We start from the raw sequence: 9428 nt of genomic DNA, 5'->3' as shown, positions 1-9428 counted from the left end.
AAACAAAGAAGGAAGAGTCAATGAACAGAACGTGTAGGAATGAGAAAGGACTAGAATTGTTAAGAGAGAAAGTTAAATATCTAGAAGAGGAGGTAGGGAAGATGAAGAAAGAAGTAGAGGTGTGCAGCCAGGAAAGGATGAAGAAAGCTGTATTTGTATATGGTGTGAAACAAGATGAGAAAAAGGCAAGGTGGACATGATTTGTAAGGTGGTAGATGTCATTCAGAACCGCATGAATATAAATTTTATTGAAGAAGACATAGATGAAGTTAGAAAAGTGGGAAAAGTTAAAGGTCGCAGACCTATTAGAGTAAAATTATTGTCTACTCTAATGGCAGAAATAGTGCTAAGGAACACATACAACCTGCAAGGACAGAAATTATGGTTAAAGAGAAATAGGGTAAAGAAGGAAGTGAAATAATGAAAACATTGAATAGACATCTATGGAGAGCGAGGGAACGAGGGCTAAAAGCACATATAAGGGGGCAGAGACTAGTGGTAACAAATGGTAAATGGTTTAGACAGTTTTCAGTGGCAAAATTGAAGGCGATGGATGATCATGACAGAATGGAGGTGGAGGGGATCACAGAACAAGATAGAAGTAAGGACACAGAACACAGTATGAATCGGGTGGAGGATAGTGACGAGCAGTGCCCAGGAAGAAGAGGAGAGCGCAGTGCGGACTTAGAAGAAGTGAGTCTAGCAGTGGTAGATGAGGCAGTGTTTCAAGAATCGTTATGAGATCAAGTGGAGGGACCAAGTTTCCTAATTTTTATAACAAACGATCCTCTGTGTAACACTTTGACTAGAGTAATCAGGATCCTGACATTTATCCCTTAGGCATGATCTCACGGCTGATGATGCCCATGCAATGGGCAAAATGTGTCCTGTTAAATTAGTATGACAAGATGCAAATCTAAATTCTAAGAACCCAATGTGTAGGTGGATCTGAATAAACTTTTGTAACATTGTTGAATTAATGTAGATTTCTATATGGACCAGTCATGAGATTTGTAACATATAATTTTTTGAGATTGTCGAAAACAACCCACAGAATGAAACTGAAGTCCACTGTTCGTATTGGAGCTGAACCCTGTACACAAATATTAGATTAATGTTGTGTAGGAAACTATCAACTCATATCAAGGGTATAAAACCAATCATACATCAAGACGGCCATCTTCTTGTCAGTGAAAGAATGTACAACACTCCAATACTAGTGGAGTGGAAACATTAGAAATTCTGTATCATCTCACAAATATAATTATGATGGCAGAACACCTTCAGCTACTTCATCCTGGCACTCAACTCTCCGAGACACAAGTTTAGCATCACATCAGCAATGGAAATGGAAAGAAGACACACTCATACACGTCTCAAGTGTTCTAAGTGAATGCAGATACCTCAGAACAATTAATGCGAAATACACAAATGGTGCCTGTAACTGTGACATACCCTTTCCTTAAAACTAGCATAGACTATGCTGGCCAAATTCTAATAAAAAAATCGTGTAAAATTGAACAAGACCAGACTGCCTACCTATCAAGGCAGTCTACATAGACGTGATACCTGATCTACTGCAACATCATTTCTCTCCACACTTTATTGACTTAGTTCTCATGCAGGTCGACCCCTGAACATTTACAGCAATAATGGCACAAACTTCTTCGGAGCAGCTACAGAAATCAAGGCATTTCTGCAACAACCTTCAGAAAACCAACTTTTCAGATAACTGCAGGCATGAAACTGACGTGGCATTTCATTCCTTCTGCAGCACCACACTTTGGTGGAATCAGGGAAGCAGCTGTCAAGAGTCTGATATATAACCTCAGATGAGTGATGAATTCTTATCGCTTCACCAACAAAGAATGGACCATTATTACAATACATACTCACATCCTCTCAGCAAAGCTAAATGACAAACCTTTTGAAACGACATTTCCTTATAGGAGAACCAATTACTACACTCTCTGATCATGATTATACTTCTTCTTTCATCACAACCTTGCCCACATGGCGTTATATTCAGCAGCTAATCCAGAACTCCTGGAAGAGATGGTGAAATGAATATCTCAATAAATGGGCAATGAAATACCCCCTAGCAACATAGTCATACTGAAAGAAGATGACACACATGCTATGAAGTGGACAACGAGTGTGATCAAATAAGTATCCTGGTAATGATGAATTCATTTGTGTAACAAAGTATGAAACAGAAAGGTAAGAGAACTCTTGAATGGATTATTTATTCATTGCATGTTTAAGTAATATTATAAGTCACAATGGACCAGTAAAACCACAGACCACATTAGGAAGAACAAGAATATTTTTCACTTGCCATGAGATGGCTAAAATGTGTGTAGTATATAAGCGAACGCTCACAGTAAACAGGCATATCACCTGCAACTGGTATCAACAAATGACTGTGTTATCTAGAAATCAATAATGAATATAATCAATAAGATAACAAAGGTGTTTCATTTGGAAGCAACCAGTAAAATATCCTGTAACAGTAACAAAACTATGAATCTTATAGCTACTTTTTGGTCAAAACTATTTACGAATTCAAAAGTACTAACTCCCAAAATAATATACAGTAAATGTCTTTGGAATAATCCTAACTGCTGCACAATTCATAATGCAAGATTGTGGAACAACTTGAAGGAAAAGTATAAATTAGGTAAGTAAACAGTCAATTTCATAAAAAAGTATATAATCTGTAGGAATTTCAATCATGTGCACTGAAATGAAGGATCAAACCCTGGTATCTGTTGAGCCATTTTCTAACCATTTTCATTACCTGACGATGGCTTATCAAATTATATACATTACCTCAAGAGAGTTTTCCTGCAATGACCCTGGCTCTGTTAACTCTGATTTAACTTCTTCTTTCACAGCTATCACTTCTGACACATGTTCAATATTTTCCTGCGGAAAATAAGATATATTAGATGTGCTCATAACACACATCTATGAATACCGCCACCAACAAATGAGCATGTTAATTCATTAATATCCAGTATTACAATTACTTTCAGAATTTCACTAATGTTTAAGGAAGACCAACAGAGGATTGTTACAACCAAAGACTGCACTGAAAATGGTGTTACTATTCTTGCTCATACCTTATGTCAGAGAAAGGATGAGACTTAGAACAAAATATAAAATGCAAAACATTTTCTAGCCATGTCAGAAGATATACTACAAAGGATGGAATTGAGGCCATCTAAAACAGAATTTGGAAGGAAGCAACCATAGGCATAAACACTACATTGTATGAACTGTTTTCATATGTACAATCACATCAATCAAATCTTCAAATTTGTTTGAACGAATTAGAAGTGTTACAACTGTTCTAAATATTTTTTTTTGTTCTCAGCATAGTTTGTTTATAGACAGATTAAAATAACTTGAAATAATGGAATCACATTCTTTACTCTGGTTTAGTTGTGATCACAGGGGCTACATAAAGCATTAAGGCAGTTCTGTTTCGAACAGCATATAACAATTCTTCCAAGTGTAAAATAAAAAACATAAACATGAAAGAAGTACCATAGGCTTATCACAGCTATATAACAGCAAAAAATGTGATGTAACCCAAAGTCAAAGCAACCACAAATGAAATATTTTACTATTACAAGCATGTTATGTAGTGCTTTTCGAAGAACTGTGGGGATGAGGACACTGTAAGTGGAGAGTCAGCAGTGTTGGAGAGTACATCTGCAGTTTCAGAAGATCTTTTATGATCTGCTACAAAAAATTCAAATTTCTCACTTGGATTCTTGTCAGCAGTAAAGGGGGGGGGGGGGGGGGAGGGAGGGACTGTGACCAAAAGCTTATATTCTAATATAAGTTAACTTACTGATAAATGTGAATTAAAGTATCAAGTTCTAGAATATGCGACTTAACCCATTCAATATACACCAAAGTAATTTTGAAACTGACAGTAAAAAGTACAGACTAATCCAACCCCAACCTTAAGTTCCTAAGAGTTGGCAACTTTGTATAGCGCGTTGTGGTGTATTTCCAGACAAATAAACAAAACAGAGTCGTACTATGCATAAATGCTCACTCAGCTATTGGTGACTGCTGGTGTTAATACTGAGAAAGCACATAGAAAAGTATGCCCCTGCCAAACTTATTCAGCTATTAAGGGTTAATTTCTGACTTCTATAAAGTTATCTGTAATGAGACTTACAAGTGATGCAGCTGTTGTTCCTTCAAGACAGGCTGGTTCCTCTTTGATCTTTGCTTCCAGGTCCATTTCACACTGCAATCTGAAGTAGTTAGAAGGTACTGGATTGTTGATTACTTCCAATGACCTTACACCAAAACATAAGCCACAAAAATATATTACCTTATTGATTTCATTGATACCTATGGTGTTTGTCAACAAATTAAGCAACAACATGACTGTCAATATTATGATCATACCAAAAAACTTGAAATTTTATATGACTGCTGATATTGTTATCATACCTACAGGACCTCAGTTTTTATGACTGGTACTTCGATCAAAGCTAAGGACCTCCAGTTTTACATGACTTCTAAAACACTGATCAATTCCATAGGAAATATAAGTTAACATATCTGTCAATATCAAGATCATAGTCAAAGGACCCCTAGTATTACATGACACCTTTTATTGTATTAATAGCTATATAACATACAGCTTTATATGGAACTGAAACTGCAACAAGATGATCTTTCTTCTTAAACATCCAATGTACTGTACATCACTTGTGATCGAAATGCACAAAATTTCTTGAAAATTCAGTGACTATACCATTTGCATACCACTCTGATCACTCGGGTCCATATATCTTCCTGCCATTTTCATCCTTTGCAATTAGCTTCAAAACTAACTGAATAAGTTCACATTTCTTTGAGATTTGTTCTATCAAAATTTTCCTTCCCAGGATCAAATTCTCTCATACCATTCTCCTCTCATCAAGCTGATTCACTATCACTTTATTTGAGACATGTTCTATCAATCTGATCTTCAAGACCTTCTGATAACACGGCCTTTGAGGGGGGAGACCTAGCTTAACACGGGGAAAATAAGCCAATATTAATTCGATTGTTATATATGCTACGAACGTTGTTGAAAAATACTGCACATATCCCAGTATTGGTATGCTTCAGAGCAATCAGAAGCAACTTCAATAATGTCAAAATTCTAATTATAACATTTTCAAATAAAATGTTCAAAATTTCCCACGTTTTTAACAATATATCACGGTTTCCTTCATAACTCTCTTAATGATTCACGGATAATTATGAATTTTTCAGAGTTTCCTCCCATAGTGTTGTACTACAATATGTACCTCGTTCAGATCAATAGGATTTAAATTAGATTTTATATAACATTTTTATTTCAAAAACTATTAATATCTTCTGGTACTCGGAATAAAAACACGACAAAAAATCCAAATCACAGTCTATGTTAACAATTGAGGTTCATTTTGTAGCTGGAGTTTTGATACACACTTTAAAAAGGAAAAGTACTAACATTTTTATAAACTTGGAATTTATAAGGGAAACGGTGATATACTGTTAAAAAGGTGGGAAATTTGGAACATTTTATTTTAAATTATTAAAATTATTAAAATTCTGACATTATTAAAGTTGTTTCTGGTTGCCAGGAAGCATGCCAATACTGGGATATGTGCAGCAATTGTAGCATATTTAACAATCGAATGAATATTAACCTATTTTTTTCCTTTGCTAAGCTGGGTGTCTCCCCTTAAAAGGCTTCAACTCTGTTTTCTCGACACCATTTATTATCTATGTTTTACTTCCATATGGTGTTATACTCCATACTCAGTGTAAACATAATTTTGAAATTTTTCATTCCATTGAACCTAAAGAACATGATAGAGAAAAGATGGGAATTTAGGCTGGATTCAGTGATGATATTTATCGACGTTGAGAAGGCATATGTCAGTGTGCCATGGCAAGTGGTGTCGGATGCATTGATAAAAGAAGAAGGTAGGGAGAGGTGAAGAATAAATTACAAAAGCCATGAACGAAAAGTGAGTAAATAGTATGAATACTATGATGGGACAACAAACTGGTTCAAAGTGGAAACTGGACTTCAAAAAGGATGTGTTTTATTCCTTCCAATCTTCTTTAGAGTCATGGATGAAATCCACAAAAGTATACAACAAAAAATGGGAACCAAGGAGGCAAAGACCTTACTCTTTGCAAATGACACAGTAATACGTGGAGAAGATGAAATGGAAGCACAAGAACAAGATACTGTATGGAATCAGGAGATGGAGGAATATGGAATATGGAATGAAAATAAGTGTGGAAAAGTGTATGACAGTAGTGGCGACAAGAGGTAATAGAAAGTAAGAGAAAGTAGGAAAATTGAGGTAAATGGAAGACCATTAGAAGTTGTGGAAAGCTTCAAGTATTCGGGGAGAATAATTGCAGAAGGTGGGAAAATAAATTAAGAAATTGGAAAGAGAATTGAACAAGCCAATGGGTTCTATCAATATGTGAGATCTATAGTCTGGAACTGGGACGTCCAAAAGGAATGAAAGAAAATTTTGCACCCTATGTATTACACACCAGTTTTGACATATGCAGCATCAGGCACATGGACAACAGCAAACTATGATGAAAGCAGAATCCAAGAGGCCAAGATGAAATTCCTTAGAGGAATAATAAGGAGGATATGAAGGGATAAAGTCAGAAACATAGAAATCAGGGAAAGAATTGGATTCCCTAAAGTTCATGACAAGATAGAGACCAATAAGCTGAAATGGTATGGACATACGATGAGAATGGGAGAGGGTAGAGTTCCAGAGAGTGATTACCAATATGTGAGATGTATAGTCTGTAACTAGGACGCCCAAAGGAATGCAAGAAAATTTTGCACCCAATGTATTACACATTGATTTTGACATATGCATCAGGCACATGGACAACAACAAAACATGATGAAAGCAGAATACATGAGGCCAAGGTGAAATTCCTTACAGAAATAACAGGGAGGGCATGAAGGGATAAAGTCAGAAACATAGAAATAAGGGACGAATTGGATTCCCTGAAGCTGAAATGGTATGGACACATGATGAGAATGGAAGAGGATAGAGTTTCACAGTAAGTATTTTCAGAGAAAGTCATAGGAGAAAGACATTGGGGAATGCCCAGAAAGGGGTGAATGGATACGGTAAAGAGAGTAGAGAGAAGAGTGTTGTAAAAGTAGAAAAAATATTCGAGGAAGGAAGTGAGTGGTGGAGAGAGAAAAACTGAGGAGGTTCTTGATCCATACTTCAACCCAGAAAACTGGAGATGGAAAATTAAGAAAATTCTGTTAAAATGAAGACAAAAATTTATACAATACTGCTATCAGCTCATTTCCTCGAACAATGACACCAACCTTTACTTAAGTGTGTTTTCTTTATTTTTCTGTGCATGTCACATCTAATGACACAACCGAGTGGTGTTTACCAGAGTGCCCCTTGTACGGAGTTCAATGTCAAACAACTGGCTTAAATGTTTAGCACTTTTTATTGTTCCCCAGGTGGTACAAAAATTGTCTATGTTGAATACCTTGAGTAGTGCCTTAGAGAATTCTTTTCATTCAATAGCAGTGTTTGATATTTCACTGTAAAAGTAAACATACTGCACTAACAATGAATACTAAAATTTCTCCTACAGGTTATACAAACTTCATTCCTGTAACTAATTGAGTCGATTCTTATGCATTGCCAGGAACAGATTTCTATGTAAACACATATCTATTCAGTAAACTATGATCAATTGTATATTTTGTATACTTCACTGTAGGGGACAATACTGAAGTGTGCCGTGTTTACTTGTTCTGGCCATCACAGATTATTCTAATAATATGTCACTGAATTTACTTTCATGCAACTACCTTTCACAGTTTCCACAGCCAGAATTTATTCCTGAAGATTGTTCTTCCATTTCTGCTAGCAGTTTAATGTTGCACTAACAACTCCAAGGAAAAGGGATAAGATAAGGTATGCACCGGCATTAATTAAGGTTAATTAATGATAACATCGGGAAACCACGGAAACATTTTCCAGGACTACAGATCCTGGGATTCGACCCCATACAAACTCACCACCACTCGCACCTGAAAATATTTTACACAGCAATAAATCAGAAAGGAAGCCAACTGTTACCAAAATCATCATGAATAAGTACCAGATATAGCTGCTGTGGGGTAATGTTGTGATACAGAAAGATCTCCATAACAACAATGATATAACAATATACAGATATCCTAAATGGAAACATCTCAAGATTTTGAACCCTACTACCATATGTTGCGGTATACAGAGTGAAGAAAAACTCAACATTCACAGCGTCACTATAAAATTGCACACAGAGGTAAGTAATACAGCAAAACAATAATTAAAATTACACACTACATATCGCAGTTTTTTTCTGAAACTACCATCCGCATTTCCTCCCCTGCGTTGCTCTTCAGAAAAAATCCTCATTCCACTAAATTTAGATATACGATATATTACCAGGGTGTGAAATCAGAAAGAAGTGGTTGGGGGGAGAAGGAACATAGGGCTTAACTACTAGTGTTTATTTCAGGCAGTACCTGGAGGAGGGGAGGGGGTACAAAATTTTCCTGTAATTGAATTACCCTCTCCCCCCAGAAAAATGTAAGTTTGAGATCTTTTGTTTGAATTTTGCTGTTATAACGAGAATGATAAACATTAGAACGTTATTCCAATCAGCTGAGAAGTTTATGAGAGACAGTCGCTATCTTAAGAAAGGCCAGACGAGGCGCAATTTGTCATGATTTATTGCTTTTTTAATGGAAATTTCCTCTACCAGGGCTATGTATTGACTGAAGAAATTTGTCAGTTTGTACCCTGCTTAAGTGAATATTGTCCTATTGATACCTATAGCAAACACACCCACTCCAAGTACAGTAGTGTAAACTCGAGCTACTTATAGCGATGACAAGGGAGGATAATTTCAAATAATTTACATTCTTGCCCGGGTTTCAGATGGACTTGCCAGCGTGAAACATCAACAACAGGCTGCACAGGCGGAGTTGTCACTGCTACGTTGTTTTAATGCACAAGGTCTGGCAGTCATTTGAATTATTTCTGATGTTTTTATGAAAATATGCCCAGTAAAAATCATTAATTTCAGCAATAAATTATGTGCTCTACATTTTTCTGTTTATTTTATAATGAAAGGATCCCCCCGCGCAATTTTACTTGGGGGGAACCTCTGAGATAAAATCGTCGATGGGGGGAAATTCCTTCCCACCCCCGATTATGCACCAAGGCTAATACATACAACTTGCAAGCATTTGCAACGCTAAGGCTGGGAGCTTCTAAAAAGCAAAGTAGTTACATGCGTATTCATTTTCAATGCTTAATTAAGAATAAAATTTACGAAAATTAATAACATAAAAT

The 9428-nt window shown here is 36.2% G+C and overlaps 1 long non-coding RNA gene across 2 annotated transcripts in view; it reads right to left on the bottom strand.

Moving 5' to 3' along the window:
- Positions 1-2838: 2838 nt before the first annotated feature.
- The window catches only part of LOC136881974 (uncharacterized), a 39135-nt gene continuing 32545 nt past the window's right edge, over positions 2839-9428 (bottom strand). For both annotated transcript variants that reach the window (XR_011018743.1, XR_010861060.2), the window contains 2 exons: positions 4199-4322; positions 2839-2928 (listed from right to left, as the gene is read on the bottom strand). This is a non-coding gene — a long non-coding RNA (uncharacterized lncRNA). The remainder of the gene's footprint in view (positions 2929-4198; positions 4323-9428) is intronic.

Source organism: Anabrus simplex, chromosome 10 (assembly GCF_040414725.1).
Source record: "Anabrus simplex isolate iqAnaSimp1 chromosome 10, ASM4041472v1, whole genome shotgun sequence".
NCBI classification, from domain to species: domain Eukaryota; kingdom Metazoa; phylum Arthropoda; class Insecta; order Orthoptera; family Tettigoniidae; genus Anabrus; species Anabrus simplex.
This window is presented reverse-complemented; position numbering and strand designations above follow the sequence as displayed.